Here is a 21,466-nt window from a genome sequence, read left to right on the forward strand (position 1 = left end):
CAACTAAAGTGACTTTTAAATGGCTTTAAAATTAGTTTTACACAGCTTTAAAAGCTTGTGGGTTTGCCTGCTCCCACGAAAACCCCAGGGGAGCAGATGATGGTTAGGTGGACACTGTTCAATTTCCTTTACCAAGTTTCATCTGAATTCTTTAAGCAGGGGTTCCCCAGCATGGAAGAAGCAGGAGTTCTGGTCCCCAAGGCTCTCAGTTCCCCCAAGAGCTTCAGGGATTTCAGGGGATCCGTGAAGGCACAGGACCATCTGCACAGAATCTTTGTATCTCCACACTGGCTTTGGAGCCCTGAGTCCCATTACAGATACCATTAAAACAGTTAATGTTGATAATTGCTTTGTTATCAGGAGGTTTCAGAGTTCCCATTTTGTTCAGATGAATGGGGAAATGGACTCTTCAGGTTATCTGAAAATTGAGGAATATACAGCATTTTTGTGGGTTGTGATTGTCAGGGTATCGTCACAAAAAATAGAAAATGGTTGTGTTTTCATAAAAAGTTTGAATTCCACATAGTACTTGGAAATTATTGAAAATCCTCAGACCCTTAATCCATGCTATAGGGCAGAATTTCTGATGCATGTGCTTCCAGTAATCCTACTTTTCCACTTGTCACGGTGACCCTCCATCATCTCAGGAGTGCATGATTTCTTAAATACGTTGCAAAGTCTGGGGCATCCCCTGGTTTTTTTTTTTAAAAAAAAAGGGGGTGGGTCATGGCACACATGAAAATACGGGCCTGCTGGTAGATCCAGGCCGGGCCACGTTGTTTTGAGATGTAACAACTGTTTTCTTTTGTTAGCTGATAATCAGATTTGGGCACCTCTCTTTAGTGCGTGTGATTGAATCAGTCTATTACAAGGGGAAAATCTGTCCTTCAATAGGATATTTATTATCCCCGACTCAGCACTTGCTGAGTTTGCTAATGACACAAACATGGCTGCTCACATGAAGGAAGAATTGTGGCTGCTAGAGCATGAGGAATAAAAGGTCAAGATAATTTTACATTTCAGTCACATTTGATGCTAATTTTTAATGATAAACTACATTTTCAGAAGTCCGCTCAGGTGGCATAAATTTCAGTTAAACATATTGGTGTCACGTTAGTAATAATAAAGTATGACAGACCTATCCTGAGGTGAATACTGTGTAGAGAATCAGAGCTAAACATAAATTAGGAGATGAGTTTTCATATCGTGCAACCTTGTCACCAGTGTGGAATCCTTGACTAAGTGTAGTTAACCACTTTCTGACTTTCTCCGCTGTAGACACTCTAATGCAATGGCCCATGGTGGCACACGTCTAAGTGAACATCAGCACTTGTATCCCTGATCAAATGCCTGTGGAAGTCAATGGAAAGACAGCTACTGACATCAATGGGCTTTGGGTCAGACTCTTAAACAGGGCTGTAACAGAGTCTTGGGGCAACACGGGAGGTACATTTTGCCCCCATGCCGCTGATATGTTAGCCCTGAAGATGGGCGGCATTATGAACAAACCAGCTTTTCTTCCTTCTTGTGATTTCACTTTAACTGGATTGTTGAGGAGCACTGGCAGCTTCAGAGACTTGTTTATTTCAAAGTTGTTTTGAGACATGATCCCTGCGTGAGCCCCTTGACTTTGCATGTCGGTAACTTTTCCTTACCCCAGCTAGGAAATATGAACTAGAACAGGTGACCCTCTTAGGTTGCATATTTCTCAGTGCACCGCAACGCCTGTCCAGTTTCCTGTTATGGGATCAGTGAGCTTGATGCCTGTGAAAGGTGCTGGGGTGACAGCACTAAGGAGTGGATTCTTTGGTCAATAAAACTGGGTAGCAGCCCTCTGAACATTCCCAGGCATCACTTCCACTGTGCCTTAGTTGTTCAGTCTTTGGCCTGGGTGCTCACTCTTCCAAGAAGAATGTTAGTTAATATCAGTTGTGTGGGTGCTTTTTTGTGATTTGAAATCCTGTGTAACTAAGGTGGGATTTTCAAAGGGGTCAGTGGGAATTAGGCACTTAAGCTCATCACCTCAAGGGTATTTTGGCATTGTATTCCTAATGAAATCAATGGCAGTGAGGTGCCTAAATACTCTTAGGGACCTGGTCCTGAAACCCTGTTGCAACTCATTATTTGCAATTCACGTTAGTGATCTCAATCACCCATGTGACTGAACAGCTGTCCAAGTACAATTTCTGGTCACTGCTAACCAAGGTTAAATTAGAACCATCAATTAAACTGGGCAGGGCTCTTTCTTTACCAAACCCTTGAGACACCTCGTTTTCACAGTTCATCTTTTGCTAATACGCAGTTGGGCTCAAAGATGTTGTAAAAGCTTGAGATCTAAATCATAAAGATGCCCAGTGTGTGTGAAAGAGCAAACAGAGAAATAAATAGATAAACATGACTTCTTACTGAAGGACAAGTACAGGACAGTGTTTGTAGTAATTATCTGTGTTGAGGACAGTAGCATTTAAAAAAACACTAGGTAGGCATGAAGAAACAGGTGGTATTTTTAGTTTAGGGTCCAGGTGCTTGTTTGGGTGTTGTGTGGTAGGTTTACTGTTTTTTGTAGGAATTGTGAGGGTTCTAGATTTTTAGCCTGCTACTTTATTTTATGGCACATTTAAATGTCTATAATATAAATAGCTCTGCCATCAACAGACATAAATGTCAGGCTATTGACACGTTATAAAGGCACAAATGGAATGTACTCTGGCATGCTGGTTCTGGTGTTGAGACTTAATAGTCCATCTGTATCATTTATCCCAGTGGGAAATAACACAGGATGTTGCCTTGTAATTTTTTACTACTGTATAATAAAATGTAACCATACTAAATGGTGTCTAAGCAAATAACGGCAGATTCTGGCTTGTATCCAGTTTGTCTTCATCACTTAACTTAGTTCAAGTTTTTCCTTTAAGCAGCTCTGTATTCTAAAGGTTCTGACTGGATATGGTTTGCATTTGGATTTCTTTTTAATGCGGTAGATAGCAGAGGAGGAGACTGATACCAAGCCAGATCGATCCCTTATCCACCGTAGGTAGAGTCCCTGGAGTGAGACAGGTGATAGATTTCGTCCCTCCATGTTTTCATTTACAGACTAAATCCACGGTCTCTGCCCTGCGTTTCTGTCATAATGCCTACTCTAGAACTTTAATGCCTGTGCCACATGTCCCGACAGTGGCACTTCGATAGCCTTGTTACGAGAAATGGGTTAAGGGCTTTCTTCGGCAGCGAGAAGAAATTGCATATGTCCCCCAGCTCATGTGGACTAGACAACACCATGCAAACGAATATAGAGACTGGGCTTTGGTGAAGTCTTGGTTACATTTCACTCCTCGAGTGTTACTGTTCCAGTGATGCCACGATGAAGTGAGCTGTAGCTCACGAAAGCTTGTGCTCAAATATATTTGTTAGTCTCTAAGGTGCCACAAGTCGTCCTCTTCTTTTTGCGGATACAGACTAACACGGCTGCTACTCTGAAACCTGCCACTAGGAATATGGACTGTTTTCCACTTTCCAGACTTCACTACTTACATTTTACATCATCAATCTAAAGTGCCAGTTTCCTTTCCCCCTTGATACTTGTGCTGCCTCTAATGGGTTTGGGGCAAAGTTAGACTAGTTGGGTCACCGGCCAGGAAGCAGTGCTGCCAGGGCCAGTGCAACCACTAGGCGAACTAGGCGGTTGCCTAGGGTGCCAAGTGGTTGGGGGCGGCCAAAAGAGCACTCTGGGGAGGCGGTGGAGCGGAGGTGAGCTGGGACAGGGGGGCGCGGGGAGGGCCGCCTGCAGCAAGTAATGGGGGGGGGGCGATGCACAGGGGAACTGCTCCCTGCCCCAGCTCACCTCTGCTCCACCTCCTCCCCTGAGCACCACCCTGCTCTGCTTCTCTCCCTCCCAGGCTTGCGTGCCAAACAGCTGATTGGCACCGCAAGCCTGGGAGGCGGGAAAAGCGGTGGTGTGCTCGGGGAGGAGGCGGAGCAGAGGGGAGCTGCCGCACGCGGCTCCCCGGACCGAGGGAGGGGACAGCGGGGAGCGAAACATCCTTGCACCGGCCCTGAGTGCTGCACGCAGAAGTCATACCCGATCTGCCTATGTACCTCTCTAAGCCTTGCCCTTTTCCCCTGTCCCGCACTAATCCATAGACAACAGCCTCTCCTGAGCCATCGTCGGCTCCCTGTTTCCCACTGAGAGAATGCCTCACCTCCCAAACAGGGTTTTGCTGCACCTAGGAGTCAACCTGCCCTGCCCCGCCCCGGCCCGTTGGTAGAGACATACCCCACTCTTCTTCCTCTCTACCCCACCGTGAGAGAGACAGCCCACCTTTGCTTTGCTTGTTAGCGTCGCCCTCCTGTCCCGCCTGCCTCTCTTCTGCAGCTGGTTGGCTTTGTAGGGTTGCTGTTTTTCAGGGGAATCGTTGCTCCGGGGGTGTGTGTTGCTGATGATATTCCTGGTGTTTCTTGGTTTGTGTTTGTGCTGGCCAAATGCGGTCGGGCGTCCCTGTATCTCCCAGAGTCACTGGAAAAGCCTCTCTTTGAGATGCAGTCACATGCTCTCCAGCCTATGGATTTTGGTACATTCCTTCCTTTGCTGCACTTCAAAATGGAGGCAGCCTCTAGGGAAACAGTTTTTGCAGAAAATTACTAGATGTAACGTAATATTGACTTGGAGGAGCAGCCCAAGGGCACTCTGCCTAATGTGAAGACAGTGACCCCTTTAAAGTCAGTGCCCAAAGCAGCACTCTCTGGGGTGGTGGGTGCCTCTGTGCTGTTCCCTGCTATCCACTGTGGTTTTAAGATACCAAATGAGCCCCTAGTGTCAGATGTTAGATAATGTTCAGCATCCATTTTGGCACTTGAGCAAATCTGGCCCTTGTTTAGGTGCCTAGATGGATGCTGAGCACTTTTGAACATCTGGCCCTTAATATTGCAAGTATAGAAAAATACAAAAACATTATTCTGTGTGTATTAGAGTATTGCACATTTGTATAAAGAGACAATTAACACTGAAATGAGAGAGGCTTTTGAGTCATCAAGTAGATGCAACAGACTGTATCATTTTCTTGATTTTCATTTTAATTAGGATTAATCATTTTTATCTCCTAAATACTTCACCAGGAATTTACACGAAGCAGAAGAGTTTGGAGAGTGTTGTGCCAACATAATACCCAGTGCTTGAAGAAGAGCTGTTAAAAAGATATTGCTGGGAAATCGCTGTTAACTTAGCTGTAAATATTGCATAGTTCCAAACTGTGGGTCAAATTCTGCTCTCCTACATGTATGAACAATCCCTATGAGCTGCAGTAGGGCTCAGTCTAGGGTGAAATCCTGGCCCCATTGATGTTAGTATGCACTGCATATATTTTTCAGAGGGCAGAATTTCACTTTGGAATCTAAGCTGCTTACAGGGATGGTGTGCCTTTTCCTCTGGTTGGCTTTCTGTGCTTTATAATATACAACAAAGAGTCTTGCAATGGGAAGAAAAAACTGCTGTGTGCACCGGAGGTGAAAATTCTGCCCTGTAATTTGATCTTTTTAAAAATGTGTAATTTTCTTAAACTGTAGAAATTGTAAATATTTCCTGCTAACTCTAGCAGAACAAAATTTGATCTGCAGTGGACCCAAAGGGATGTGTCATGGATAGGTTCTAAGCTTGCAGTACGTTCACATAGTGAGTTTGAAAATCATTAGGCATTGGAGCAAGGGGGAGAGAGAGAGAGACAGAAAGCAAAAAATGCTGAAGAGGAAATTGTTCGGGAAACATACCCAGTTATCCTTCGGTTGGGGAATGAGCTGCTCCTTTCTTTATCGCAGAAGTGTTAAAATGAGAGCCAGCAGCCCCTCTGCTTCGAATCATTAATCTGTTATGTCTGTGCTGTATTTAGATTGCTAGACTGAATCCTCATTTGGCCACTATGGGCCTGTGTCTGTTCCAGGTGAAGTTAATGGGAGTTTATCATTCATTTAATTGAGAGCAGGATTGGTGTTACTGTAATGCACCATGTTACAGAGGATAATGTACAGCGCTGTGATACGCAGCCATAGTGGTGGCTCTAACATTTTTTAAATGGTAAACCAAAGTAATCCATAATATGAGTTGCAGCCAGTTGCCTCTAATTCTTGCCTAAGATTAATTTAGCATTGCTATTAATATTTTATGTGCTAACATTGTTCGTGAAGGCTAAAAGCTTTATTCATTTTGCACACTTTTACTTTTATCCATCCTTTCTTTGTGAAATGCGAAATTCTTTCTCCTTTTCATATTAATTGTATAGAAGGAAGTTTAATAAAATTCCAGCTACACTGTGTTTGAAAGACTTTGCTAGTAATCTGCAGAAAATATATCACATTTATTTTGACATTAGTATGATAGATTTTCAGGAAAGATAGTTAGAAATGTAACCTTTTGTAATATCACTGGTTACATATTAATATTTTAAGTATCTAAACACATACATATGAGGGACTTGAGTTTCTTATTTGCAAATGTTACTGTAGATTTACAGTACATAATCCTATTAAAATTTAAGAGCATGAGATAAAATGGCCGATTTACCTTGATATTTGTGCATATCTAGCTGGACCATTTCTTAAAAGTTGTAAACATGAGGTTGAGAAGAATGTATGAGCAATCAGCCTCTCTGTGGAAAGTGGCAATTGAAGAAGAAAGAGCTAAGGAGATCGATGTGTCTCTAATATACCCAGCAAGTGTGAAACCATTCCTTTGGAAGATAAAAGAAAAGGGCAGGGGTAGCGGCGTCCATGTGGCGAGAGGAGTCGTTTTTCTTTACAGGAGTGTTGCACAAATTCATGCATAAGAAGTGCGAGAAGTAGATTTGCTGACGCCATCACAGCATCCTGTTTTAGTGCTTGACCCACCTTGTATTGGCAGGGCTGAATTGAGGACATCTGTGGCCCTACACCCACCCTATGTGGGGACCCGTGCTTGTCCCACCTAAGTGGGAGCTGAGCTCTGGTGTAAGTCGAGCTTCACATGCATGGCAGCTGAGCACTCTTGAAAATTTTACCCTTGGTGTAACTGTATCAACCATGTTTCAGTTATGTTGCTGCATATGAGAGCTAGGTACAGTATGAATTGTTTGATCTTTACTTTGCATTTGATCAATCACGTTGATTAGTAGTTGACCAGCCTTATTACTGGAGATGCAGCATGACCTAGTGGCTAGGAAGCTGCACTGGGAGATGGGAGAGCTGGGTTTTATTCCTGAGTCTGCTGTAGACCTGCTGTGTGAGCTTTAGCAAGTGCAACCCCCCTCTCCATGCATTTATTTCCCCTCCCACCTTTTGCACATCTTATCTATTTAGGGATGGGAGGGATAGTTCAGTGGTTTGAGCATTGGCCTGCTAAACCCAGGGTTGTGAGTTCAATCCTCGAGGGGGCCATTTAGGGATCTGGGGCAAAAAATTGGGGATTGGTCCTGCTTTGAGCAGGGGGTTGGACTAGATGACCTCCTTCCAACCCTGAGATTCTATCTAGATTGTAAGCTCCTTGAGGTTTTTTGTTGGTTGGTTGGTTGGTTTTTTTGTTTGTTTGTTTTTTGAGACCAAAAAAGCTCTGGTCTCTGTTGAACCTTCTAGGGGCTACTGTAATGCTGCTAATAATTGTTAACTTTAATAGCGGTCATCAAAATAGTTCCATAGTGGAGAATGGTAATATTTGTGGTTTGAAAAGCATGTTTGTTAATGTAATTCTAGCAGGCTGAAGTTCATATCGTGATCCACAGAACTGGTACAGCAAAGGAAGCGACAATGGAAACTTCCCTACACTATCCCATGATTGGTTTTCGCCATGACCTGGATCTAGGAGTTCTTGAGACTGAGTGACTGTTCGTTTCTCTCAGCTGAGACTTAGTGTAACGGTGGTGGTTTTTGTGTTGTGGGCAGCAATCTACCATATGTAGGACCAACGCTGAATATTTGTAACATCTTGCCAGTTAAAACTAAACTGAACACACCAGATAAACTGAACCAAATGCATTTTGTAGAACATTAGCCTCGTGCGCCTCATTCACTGAGTTCACTTATTAATTTACAAAACTCACAACAACCTCAATTTTGAAGTGTGATTTTTTTCTGGGGCATCTAATTTGAGGCACATTAAAGGCTTTCATTATTAGAGATTGGGTGCTTGGCACCTTTAAGGTGTCTGAAGTTGGGCACCCAAAATTGAGACTCACTTTTGGAAGTTTAGGCCAGTGGGTCTCCCAGCATTAGTGTGAATGTTCAGCAGTCTTCTGTTTTGCAGCATTGGTGGAATAAAACAACCTATGCTGACATCATCTATATCTTGTTAAATTGGTAGAGTAGATGACATTTATCATTGCTTCTTCTAATCATACTGTCTGGGGTGGTGTGAAAGTTAGGAAGCCACAATAGTTTTAGATTAATTATCTTCATCTTGGCACATGTAGAGGCTGAGTGGTGCCCTTGCTCCATTTACACAAATGCATTAGTCCCTGTAGCAGAGAATATGGAGACATGAACCTTTAGAGAACCAGCAAGACCATTAGCAGGAGTTGACTGCGTTGATGCAGCTGTGCTATCCATTTAGCATTAATCTTTGCAGTTGTGCCTGAATGTAGATTATTTAGATTGTTCCCGCACTGTGCAATGTGGGATGGAGTGAGAGAGACAAGATTCCCCACTTAACATGGCTCTTCATCAAAGAGTCCTGGGTGATGCCGCTTGTCAAAGTTCCAAGATGCACCTGGAATCTGTTGTCAGGCTGCAAACAACCGAGTTAGAAACAACAAATGGTTTCTGAGAACACATTGGACAAGTGCGGAGATGGGGGACTAAGACTTAGGGAGTGGCTAGCTTGAGTGGGATGGCGTGAGAGGGAACTTCCGGTCTGTGTGGGGAATTAAACGTAACTCCTCTTAATGTTAACGAGAGTCAGCGTTAAAACTACACTTGCTGTATTTAAACTGTATCATGGGGAGAACAGGATGGGATATAACATACTTTCCATGAGTTTGGATACAGAGTCATCTGATGCCCTAGCAGTTCCTCTGCCCTGCCAAATACTTTGCAAAGTATGTCCAGCACACATCCATTTCGTTGGTTCCTTCTGTGATTAAAATAACAAAAGGAATCCCCAAACTACATCTGAAATCAGCATGTGAATACCGTGCAAAGGCCAGCTCAAGGTTATGCATCTGGAATTTGTGGGGAAGAATATTCTGAAGCCAACACTCTCGTGTTAGAAAAGAAGATGCGTGGGGGTGAGGGGAAACATGCACTGAATGGGAAACTGACACAACAGAGCCATAAAACCCTGTACATTGTGCTACCTGTACAATTTTATATACAGGGAAATGTGAAATCAGGGGTGTTGTAAATGAAATTAAGAGCCTGTTGTTTGAATTTTATTTGAAAAATTGTTGCCAGGTAATTGGGAGGCAAACTAATATTAACTTCTTGAGACTATTATGGCAAACCATTGTTTCTGCCATATAGTGCTGCAGTCAGATAAAAGTTATTCTCCAGTGGTTTTGTGAAGCATAGTGTAGTGGCTGCTATAATATATAACTGCCGTAGTCCAACTAAATCACACTTTTTCTAGAAAAGATGTTCCTCTTGAGGTGTTGCATAGTCTATTTTGCACTTGTAAAACCATATTTCCTTCTCAAAATCATCCACTTTGAATCAAATTCCAAGACCGGAAGCAGTTAGCATCTGGTTCTTTCATGTGCAGGGTAAAATGACAGCTAACTTTACCTTGAGCCCAAGTACACAATTCTTTCTTGTTGGCTAAAACTCTCTTGTTGGCTTTTTGCTGAATGAATGTAGGATCAGACCTCTTATAAAAGTTCACAAGAATTATTCCTGTTCATGTGTACTTGTACGCTATGGACAAACTTTAAAAAAAACGGCAGCTTGAAGGTTAGTGCCATGGGGCAGCACCCTGGATGGGGTGTTAGGGCTCAGCCCGTGACTGTCTTACGAAGGCCCCATCTGGGGGTAACTGACTTTCCCAGGTGGTTGATTAGTAAATGAGCATCTGGACCTAATAAAGGCTCCCCAAGCTCAGTTAGTGGGGAACTCTAGGCAGGATGCTCCTGTGGAGAGGAGCTCCCAGGAGACGTCTTAGCCAGAGGGCTGAGCTGGGAGCCTAGAGGGTGAGCTCTCTGGGGAACCCATCAGAATGGGGAGTGTGTAAGATGAGAGCCTCCTAAATGGCGGGCAGCAGTTGGCAGATATCCAAGCAGGGCCAGATTTCCAATTAGGCACAGTAGGCCTTACCTCTCTAAAACGGTGTGCAACATGAAAGACAGCTGTAGGCAAGGGTGGGGAGCACTGAAGATGCTGTACCTAGGCGTGTGTAAATCTAGCCCTGTATCCAAGAGTGTCTGGTTTCAGCCATGGGTCCCCCAGTCGCTGACAAGGACTGGCAAGTCTGGCAAGGATCACCCGCTGTCCCTGGAGTAGAGTCACAGAGGAAGGACCTCCCTAGACCCCTGAGAAGGATCCTACTCTGGCAGAGGCAAGAGGTCTACCAGCAGGGGCAGAGAGCACTACCGAGACACCCCCTGGGGAAGAGTGTGGTTAGAGGCGAGCACTGGACTCAGATGGGGGACAGATGGGCTAAGATCGACCTGCTGAGATGTTGGGGCGAAGGCTTGGTTCATGTTCTGCATTGGCTTTTCTGTTACGAAATGGGACCCACCGTAAAGGAGTGTTCTTTAGCATCTAGCAATCTGTCTGGACTTGGTGAAACCCTGGGTGAGGAAAAAGTCAAGTAAGGGCTCACCTGCAACACCACATCCGCCTACAAGGGGGCGTGCCCAGTCAGCCATGAACCATGACATATAGGCTGGGGAGGGGTAGCTCAGTGGTTTGAGCATTGGCCTGCTAAACCCAGGGTTGAGAGTTCAATCCTTGAAGGGGCGATTTATGGATCTGCGGCAAAAATTGGGGATTGGTCCTGCTTTGAGCAGGGGGTGGGACTAGATGACCTCCTGAGGTCCCTTCCCACCCTGATAGTCTGTGAGGCTAAGTCCACACTTAGGTTCCTACATAAATTTGCCTGATTTTCAAAAGTGCTGAGCATCTTCAGCTACGACTGACTGCTCTTTAGCCTTTCTGTACATCTAACCAAGTAAGCCAGAGTCCTAGGCTAATTGCAAGACCCACCTTTCACAGGGCCAAAGGAGCAGAAGCATATGAAGAGTTGGGTTGAAATGCTGGCTTTGCTAAAGTCAAGGACACAACTCCCATTGGCTTCAGTCGGGCCAGGATTTCACCCGTGCCACCTTTATATAGCTCCATTAACTGACCAAGATTCAACATTGTTGCTATCATTTTATTCAGTGGGGTCCTCATTTGTGGACGGATATCCCTATTCAGAATAAGGCTCATTGGGCATCATTTCAAAGGGAAAGAGCCTCTAGTTCCTGGATATGTCTCACTCCAGTGGTGAAATCTTGACCCAGGGAAGTCAGTGGGGCCATAATTCCACTTTTGGTTGATAGTTCTGAACCCATGGTCCTTGGACCCAGTGGTGGATTAGCTACGGGACCTGTGCCCCTGGCCAACTCGGGCCCCCTGGAGTCCCGGATGGGCTGGGGAAGCCCTCGCATCCTGACCCAACTTCCAGACAGCAGCAGCGAGGGGAACCCCCACACCCCCGACCCTGCTCCCTGGTGGTCGGGCAGGGGAAATCCCCCGCGCACCCAACCCTGCTCCCCACCAGTGGGTGGGGGAAGCCCCCCATTCCTCCTGACCCTTACAGAAGCCAGCTGGCCACAGGGGAAGCCCCCAGCACTCCCACCGTGTCCCTGGCAGAAGCTGGTGGGCGGCAGGGGAAGCCCCAGCACCGAGACTCCTGCTGCGGCCCTGGGAATGGAGGCGCTCTTGCTATCTGCTGCAGCCTCAGTGCTGGGGAGCTGTCACTCCCGCTGCGGCCAGGGGATGTGGCGGAGGGACAGAGCGCTCTCTGGTCTTGGGGCTGCAGTGCGGGGGAGAGGGGGACCTTGGGTGCGACTGGGGCGGGGCTCTGGGGAAGAGGCAGAAAAGGGTGGAGCCACGGGTGGGGTCACATGCAGAGGGGCAGAACCACAGGTGGAAGGGGTGGGGACGGGCCCCCCACTTGCTCTGGCTCAGGGCCCCAGGAAACCTTAATCCACCTCTGCTTGGACCATCTCCGGTTTGCAGATCCGATAGTGTGTAGAATGAAATTTCTTGATAAGTACCTAGCAGAGAACTTGGAGTCTGGTAGAGGAGATGACTCAGAAGAAATCTCTTTCCAATGAAATAGTTCATATTATGAAAGATTTAGAGAACTGCTGCTTTTTAGTCCTTGGCAATGACTTCAACTTCATTAACACTGGATTCCATCTTACTGGGACTTAACGGTTTTAACTTGTTTTTGTCATTTTAATATGTGACTCATAAATGAAATAAGTCATTGTCCCCTCCCCTGTACATTATCGAAATGTAACAGATGTGTAAATAAATTAGGAAAGAAAACTGAGGCATAAGAACTTGTTCCTGCACCTCTTGAATGGAACAGTTGGTATAAAATGGAAGCAGGCTTGCACCTTAGAATGATATAAATACAAAAATATTTCTGATATGTAACGTGAGTATGTAGCCCTTTCTTTGCCGGTGTTCTTTTCTTTCTAATCAGCACTGAGAGCTGTCAGTATTTTCTTTAATCTGGGGGAGGTATGCACCATTGTTGCTTTCCTGTAAAAAGACATGCTATGTAAATATTCACATTATAAATGCACATAGTCCTTAATAAACCAGATCTCTGTATCTTGGGAACCCTGCGCTCATTGGTGTATGTTGTGAACATGTGTCAGAAAAGCATTTTCTTCGCTGTGTAATAAAGTCCTCAGAGGCAAGAGTAAATGAGTCTAATTTTTTTCTTCTTTTTTTTTTCTTCCAGAAATGCTGATTTCAGTAATTTGGAAAAAATAGCGTATGGATTTTTAGCAACTGAAGAACAAGATAAGGTAATTATTAGTTCATAGAGTCTCCCCTTGTTTGTTAGCTGTTGCAAAATGTTGGAAGCACTGGTATAGATAACTGTTCAATGTATCAGACTGTGCAAATCTCTAGCAGCACTGTCATTGCTTATGGTATTAGATAATTTCATTTCACAGGCACAGCCATGTTTCTTTATAGTGCTCCTTTCCATAAGAGCAATATGGGAATAAAAGTAACAAAACAAGATGTGGATGAAATAAAAAGCTGCAGACTATCACACTGTGGAATGATGCAGCATGCATATGGGTTAAAGAGGTGAAAGAGAAAAACTGGTGCTCATATGCGCCAATGAAAAGGGCTGCACAATCATTTACTTTTGCTTTGTTCACCTGATATAGCTATTCCGTATACTTGTATAGCTTTGGGCAAGTGTGGAGGTCCCTGGTTCAATCTCCAGCATCAAACAAAATGGTGGTCATCCCGCTTGCATGAGCCGTACTGCTCAGGGCAGCTCCTGAATGAAGGGATTGCAAAGAGTAGAAGGGGAACCCATGTACGTCACTATAGCCTTAATCTCTAGTTTCTTTGCCAAGCTGCTCTGCAAGATTGGGAGGGTTTCCTCACCTGATTGGCTTCCTCACCTTACCTGTGCGAGCTCTGCAGAGGTCAAGTCACCCATGGCTGGCTTCCATTGGATGGGGAAGGCATTCCTCCCTCTTGTGATTCCAAGGCCTGGAACCAGGGGTGCAGACTTTCCTCTGTGCCAGGATGTAGGGGAGGGAATGGGTCCCAAAGTTTGGAAGTATGTGTTATATACCAGGGTACATAGAACATTCTTACAGCATGTGTGTATGAAGGGGATGATGCATTAGTACAGTCTGGTAATTAGATTGGATTTATACAGTGCTGGGCCCAGTCTTTCACTTAGATTGTTAAACTCATTCGTCAAATTATAGTTTCAAAGTGGGGAGAAATCAGAGATGCCACAGAGTTTAAAGTGAAAGGAAATACATAGATTGTACATGTGGGATGTTTTTAATATAAATAAACAAACTTTAAGAACTAACCCGCCAGAAAATGTAACCAAAATGCAAAGAACCTAAGGAGAGGAAATTTACATGAAGATCAGGAAAGAGCCTGCAGAAACATTTAAGGGATTCTTATGGGATATTATTTCACTGCTCTTTTTTGAAAAATGCAGTGGAGTGATGACTTAAATTCTCTACATCTGCATTGCTGCATCCTTGATAAATTAGCACAATGCACTTCAATAGTGATGAATAAACAAAGACAGCTAAAATAAATAGACTACAATATTACAAGGATATCTTTTGTTATGTAGGCATGTGCATGCTTTAGAGATGTATATATTTCTTGTCTAGAATTAGATCTAGCTCCTCATTCATCAGGAAAGGCTGGTAGAGGGCAATGTGCTGTGAGAGAAGCGGAGCCTTTGATCACAGCAGAGCCCTGAATAGTGCGGCTTCCTTGATAAGGGCACCCATAAAGAAGCCAGCTAGTAAACAGATCTGAAAACAGGAGAGTTTGAGAGGGAGTTTGTAAGGGGAGTTTGGGGAAGGGGGTGTGTGGTGGTGTGGTTTTGTTTTGTGTGTGGATTGGTTTTTCTCTTGCCAGGAGCTTAGGTGGGAAAACTATGACAGATACAGAGGCAGCAGTGGTTGTGACCCAAGGAATGGAAGAGACAATGAAGATAACCGGATGTGGAAGCTGTGGGATGTACATTATCCTGGAGCAGGGACCCGAAAAGAGATTTGTTTGTTTTATATGAAGTGCTGACTGATGGAGCTTACGGAAGAGAATATCCGAAGTCTGGAGATGCAGGTGGAAACTATGGACTGGAGAACTGTCAGGGGAATGTGGCCAATGGAAGCATGTGTCTGGAAGAACCAGGCAGAAGTCAAGACCGGCTAGTGAAGGAGAAATAGAGCTCAGTTACCGGTTTTTGAGTTGGATAATGAAGGCGTGCAGCAGCTAGTCTCAGAGATGGGAGGGCAAGGAAGAAGAAAAGAGTGGACAGTCCTACAAGAAGAGGGGATGAAGCAATGGAGATAGCCAGAGTTTGGAGCCCCTGGAGGATAGAGGATAACTCTTAGAAGATTGCAATGAAGAACAAAAAGAGAAGAGGACTTGGAGCCAGAAAGAACAGGAGGAGGAAGGCCAGAGAATCACATGAACACCAGGAAGTGGCAAGTCTACATCACTGGGGACTCCCTACTAAGAAGAACGGACAGGCCGATCACCAGAGCTGATTTGGATAACAGAAGGGTGTGCTGTCTGCTGGGAGCTAAGATACAGGACATGGACCTGAGTCTGAAGTGGATCCTAATGATAGCAGGAAGGAATCCAATTATTGCCCTTCACATAGGAACACATGGTACTGCTAGATTCCTGCTGGAAGGCATCAGGGGAGACTGTGCTAGGCTGGGGAAGATGCTTAAGGAATTGGAGGCCCAGCTGATCTTCAGTGGAAATTTATCTGTCCCCAGAGGAGGAGAATGAAGGTGAGACAAAATGATGACGATCAACAGACGGCTAAGGCAGTGGTGCTATCAGGAGGGCTTTGGGATGTTTGACTGCTGGGAGGCATTCACGGACAGAGGACTGTTCTGATAGACTTCTGGGATGGAGGTTGGCATAACTGATTAAAAGAAATTTAAACTAGGAGTTCAGGGGAGACAGATAGGAAATCAAGAAAGAGAGGATGCATCAATGGAGAAAGGAACAGCAGAGGGTATGAGAACGGACATTAAGAAGAAAGATAGTGCCAGTACCGATAATGCTAACAGGTAGGACAACCTTGGTTCACATGATCATGAGCTCGTTCAGTCTAAACTAAATGGAAGGATAAACAAAAATAAGTCTGCAACCAGCGTCTTTGATTTGAAAAGGGCAAACAAAAAATCAGGGAATTAGGGGAGTGGATTGAACTGAAGAACTCAAGGATCTGAATGTGGAGGAGGTTTGAAATTACTTTGTCAGAGTTCCTGAAGCCTGCATCCCAAGCAAAGGGGGGGACAGGAGAAGAATTCATCGGGGAGGGTTGCAGACCAGCCTGGATGAGCAAGCATCTGTGACATACCAGGGCACAATCCAGACTACTGAGTAGCTGTGTCACGCCTGCCCTGTAGCTTGGGGATCCCTTTACAATGCCTTGCTGCTCACAAACAGCCTCCAGCATGCAAGTCACTTCCAGCTATGTCTGTGTGTGTGCTGCAGCCAGCCAGCCACACCTTGGCTCTCACCAGCCTTACAGATTGCCACAGGGTGACCCCAGCAAACTCCCAGTCCCACATGTTCCCCCAGAAACATATGTCCTGTACTGCCCAGTCCTCTCCTGGATACTGCAAATACACTGAGTGTGTTATTACTTTAATGGAATAATATGCACAGAACATGTTATCCCACATGGAGTTACCAGACACTTCAGCTTGAGCACACTGGATTAGAGAAAACAACTTTATTAGCTAGAGAGAGAGAGAGAGAGAGAGAGATTTTAAGTGAATACATGTAATGAGGCATAAAAGTCAGAAATGGTTACAAGGAAAACAAAGAGAAAACACTTACTGCTGCCTAACTTAACAGACTACATTAGATTCAAACAAATTTTTCTTACCCCATGCTTTCAGCAGTTTTACTGACCAAATTCTTTAGATCAGGACCCCTCCCCAAGAGTCCAACAGCAGATTCCCTTGTCTGTTCAGGTGGAGTGAATGTGATGGGGCAAGGAGAGAGAGGGGGTGGTGTCTTGGAGTGTTTCCCCCTGCTTTTTATAGTTTCAGTCCCCCTCTTGAAAAACATTTCCAGCTGGGAGCAAGGCGACAGAACGTCTGTGTGGAAGGAAACTCCATGCTGTTTCTTTGCTAAGATGTAGATTTTTGCCCTGCCCCCTTTTTCCTGCCAAAGAATGACCGCTTAGCAGGTAATGGTCCATCAGCCTTGTTTACACCTGGCTGAGGCGTCTTCTTGAGCTTTATATTCAAGGAACTGGTTTTGCCAGTCCCCAGACTTATTTGGAAAACATACTTTTAGTCATGATCTCAGTTTGTTTATAACTTCACATATTATGGTGCTATGTGCACTTTGCCATGATGTTATTGATCCAACATATTAGGATTTTTCAAATGGTACCTTATAAGGCATACTTTGTGAAAAGATTATTTTCATAGTATGTAGGGTGTGAAAACAGGGGCGTATTCTATCGTAGCATCTCAAACAGGTTATTAAGAGAAAGCAGGAATGGAAAATGGGATGGATCAGCAAGGAAGATATCTCTTGGAGGTCAGAAAGTGTAGGGGAGAAGTGAGAACTGCCAAAAGCCAAGCAGAGTTGGACCTTTCAAAGGAATTTAAAACCAGTAGTAAAAGTTTCTACAGCTATATGAATAAAGAGAAAACAAGGAAAGAAGAAGTGGGACCGTTAAGCATTGAGGATGGGGCGGAGAGTAAAGATAATGTAGGCATGTCTCAACACCTAAATTAATACCTTGTCTCAGGTTTTAATATGGGCGATGAAGAAGGTAGAGGTAGTGGCAGGATAGCTAATGGAAATGAGGATATGGAAATTACCAAATCTGACCTGGAAGTCAAACTGAAGCATTTTAAGGGGACCAAATCGGGGGACCTGGATAATCTCCATCCAAGAATATTTAAGGAACCAGCATATGAAATTGCAAGCCCAATAACAAGAATTTTTAAGAAAAGGCAAAAAAAAAGTAATCCAGGGAGCTACAGGCCTGTTAGTTTGACCTCAGTTGTATAGAAGGTTATGGAACAAATTTTGAAAGAGAAAGTAGTTAGGGACATAGAGGTAAGTGGTAATTGGGATAAAATATAGCATGGTTTGTCGAAAAGTAGATCATACCAGACCAACTTCATCTTTTTTTGAGAAGAATAACTAATATTTGTAGACAATAGAAATGCAGTAGATCTAATCTACCTGGATTTCAATAAGGCATTTGATACATTTCCACATAGGGAATTATTAGCTAATTTAGAAGGTGAGGATTAATATGAGAATTGAAAGGTGGATAAGGAACTGGTTAAAGGGGAGACTACAACGGGTCACACTGAAAGGAGAACTGTCAGGCTGCAGGGAGGTTACTAGTGGAGTTCCTCAGGGATCAGTCTTGGGACCAGTCATCATTTTCATTACTTACTTTGGCACAGTAAGTGGGAGTGTGCTAATAAAATCTGTGGTGACACAAAGTTGGGAGGTGTTGACAACATGGAGGAGGCCTGGAATGTCAATACAAGAAGATCTTGACGACCTTGAAAACTGGAGTAATAGAAATGGGATGAAATGTAACAGTGCAAGGTCATGCACTTAATGGCTAACAAGAATTTTTGCCAAAACCTGGGGATGTATCAGTTGGAAGTGACAGAGGAAGAGAAGGACCTGGCTGTATTGGTTGATCACAGGACGATTATGAGCCGCCGATGTGATATGGCCATGAAACAGGCTAATGCAATCCTTGGATGCATCAGGCAAGCTATTTATAGTAGAGACAGGGAAGTGTTAGTACCATTATACAAGGAACTGGTGAGACCTCATCTAGAATATTGTGTGCAATTTTCATCTTTCGTGTTTAAGAAAGATTAATTCCAACTGGAACAGGTGCAGAGAAGAGCTACTAGGATGATCAGAGGAATGGAAAACCTCCCTTAAGAGAGAAGACTCAAAGAGCTTGGCTTGTTTAGCCTAACCAAATGAAGGCTGAGGGGAGATATGATCGTTCTCTATACATATTCCAGGGGGATGAATACCAGGGAGGGAGATTAGTTATTTAAGCTAGGGACCAATGTGGACACAGGCACAAATGGATATAAACTGGCCATCAACAAGTTTAGGATTGAAATTATATGAAGGTTTGGAAGAGCCTTCCAAGGGAAGAAGTGGGGGCAAACAACCTAACTGGCTTCAACACTGAGCTTGATAAATTTATGGAGGGGGTGGTATGAAGAAACTGCCTACAATGGCATGTGACCCATCTGTGACTGCTAGTAGCAAATATCTCCAACAGCTGGTGGTGGGAAGCTAGATGGGGAGGGTTCTGAATTACTGCAGATAATTCTTTCTTATATGTCTTGCTGGTGGGGCTTGTGGTCAGGGTCCACCTGATCACCATATTTGGATCAGGATGGATTTTTTCCCGAGGTCAGATTGGCTGAGAACCTGAGGGTGGGTGGGGAGGGAGGTTGCCTTCCTCTGCAGCATGGGTCACAGGTTGCTTGCAGGTTTAAACTAGAGTAAATGGTAGATTGTCTGTAACTTGAAGTCTTTAAATTATGATTTGAGGACTTCAGTAACTCAGCCAGAGGTTAGGGGTCTATTACAGGAGTGGGTGGGTGAGGTTCTGTGGCCTGCAATGTGTGGGAGGTCAGACTAAGGCCAGAAGTGACCATCATGATCATCTAAAATCTGAGTCTGTGACACACATGGCTGATTCAGGTCCTGTGATTGGCTTTTATAGTGCTGTACGGTGTTTGCCATTTAATATCAAATATATACCTGGCAAGAAAACATGCAGGGAAAATGTACAGACCAAATGTTTAGCCTCCAAAAGGTGTTTAAATATAACTGTATTGGTCTTTTCACAGAAATATGACCCTCTGTAGTTTCTGCTCTTACAGATTTCTATTGTCTTGGTAATGATGATGGGTGAAATTCTTTTAGCAAGTAGTTGCATTAGGAATTATAATGCTGTTTAAAGCTTCATGAGAACTTCTGTCTTTAAGATCTCCCTGTCATCCAGCCTAGCTTGCTTTTTTCTTTCCACCCGAGATGATAATTCGGAGACTAGTTATCTGTAAATGGTAATTGGGGATAGTTGTCTATTAGGGGTTGAACACTCACTGTTCTGAGTGCATGCTGTATCATGCATGTCAAAAAGGGAGAATCGCAATCTGATTTTTCTAAAATCGTGTAAGCCCCTGAAGTTTTAAAAAAGGGAACAATAGAAAGGTATTAATGGCTCCTGTAGAATTATATTCTAGATACCCTGCAGGTTACAATAACGTGCTGTGTGTTGGCAAAGAGAGAGATTATGCTGCACTATTGTATTTTACTTGACATTTTGATTACTTGGTGCTCTTTTATAGGAAAGTGAAATATTTGTCCCTGTAACGATGCTGGCTTTGGTGGGACACAGCTGAGAGTGCCAGTTCAGGACAAATTGCTTAAAGCAGGGCAGTTACAGCCCAAGGTTGGGGTTTTTCTACCTCTAAGGCAAGCCAAACCAGCAAGACAGAGAGGACTTGGGTTTTACCCCACTTGGCTAACCACAAGTCACACAAGCAATTCCCTTAGACGCTCCAGTTTCCCAGTATCACCACCAGTGCCACTCGTTATGGGGACGAATGGTTATGAAAACCAATACTCCAGTAAAAGAGAAAAAGATTCTCTTGATCCCAAAGGACGAAGCCCCAGACCCAGGTCAATATACAAATCTGATCTTACCCACAAATCATGCTGTTGCCAGTCCTTCAGAATCTAAAATCTAAAGGTTTATTCATAAAAGCGAAAAGATATAGACGAGAGCTAGAATTGGTCAAATGGAATCAATTACATACAGTGCTGGCAAAGTTCTTGGTTCAGGCTTGTAGCAGTGATGGAATAAACTGCAGGTTCAAATCAAGTCTCTGGAGTACATCCACAGCTGGGATGGGTCATCAGTCCTTTGTGTAGAGCTTCTGTTTGTAGCAAAGTCCCTCCAGAGGTAAGAAGCAGGATTGAAGACAAGATGGAGGAGCTGCAGCAGTCTTTTATAGTCTTTTGTCATGTGGTGTCTCTTTCTTTGTTCCAAAGACAAGCATTGGGGCACATAGCAGCAGAAACCTTAGAATTCTGTCCATAGGCAGGTCCCTGCATACCTTGTTGAGTCACAAGGTGTATCTGCCTTCTCTCAATGGGTCAGTTGTATATCTGATGGTCCTTAATGGGCCATCAAGCAAGCTAGGCAGAGCTGACACCAACTTGTCTGGGGTGTCACCCAGAAGCATAGCATAAGTTTGAAATACAGACAGTATAGAGCTAATATTCATAACTTCAACTACAAAAATGATACACATAGACAGATAGCATAACCATAACCTTGTCTTAGACACCCTATTTGACCCCCTTTACACAAGATTTGGTGCCACTACAGGACTTTGGTTGCAACAGTGATCTATACAGTCCCAGTTCCTGTCAATAATGTCACAGTCCCTAACTTAGCTGAGAAATTTGAATTAATGTCAGTGAAACCATTCATTTTTATTTATTATGTTTTTGGAATGCTTACAGTTGTTGTAAATCAGATTTTAAACTCTATTGCTGTTTTCAGATAAATAAGAAACTAAAAAATGCCCCCAAAATACGGCATGGCTAAATGCTTTCCAAGGACTTGGAAAGACTCTATGCTTTAATGGCATGTGACTGTAGATCCTCAAACATCTGAATTATTCCCATTGGTTTTCTGAAATGCTGTAGACACTATTGATTTAGAATTTAAGCAGGA

The 21,466-nt window shown here is 44.0% G+C and overlaps 1 protein-coding gene across 35 annotated transcripts in view; it reads left to right on the forward strand.

Moving 5' to 3' along the window:
- The window catches only part of ADGRL3 (adhesion G protein-coupled receptor L3), an 804,652-nt gene that overhangs the window by 131,411 nt on the left and 651,775 nt on the right, over positions 1 to 21,466 (forward strand). For all 35 annotated transcript variants that reach the window (XM_074950298.1, XM_074950299.1, XM_074950303.1 and 32 more), the window contains exon 2: positions 12,911 to 12,977. The gene's annotated coding sequence lies outside the window, so the exon portion shown is untranslated. The remainder of the gene's footprint in view (positions 1 to 12,910; positions 12,978 to 21,466) is intronic.

Source organism: Natator depressus, chromosome 4, assembly GCF_965152275.1.
Source record: "Natator depressus isolate rNatDep1 chromosome 4, rNatDep2.hap1, whole genome shotgun sequence".
In the NCBI taxonomy this organism is placed as follows: Eukaryota; Metazoa; Chordata; order Testudines; family Cheloniidae; genus Natator; species Natator depressus.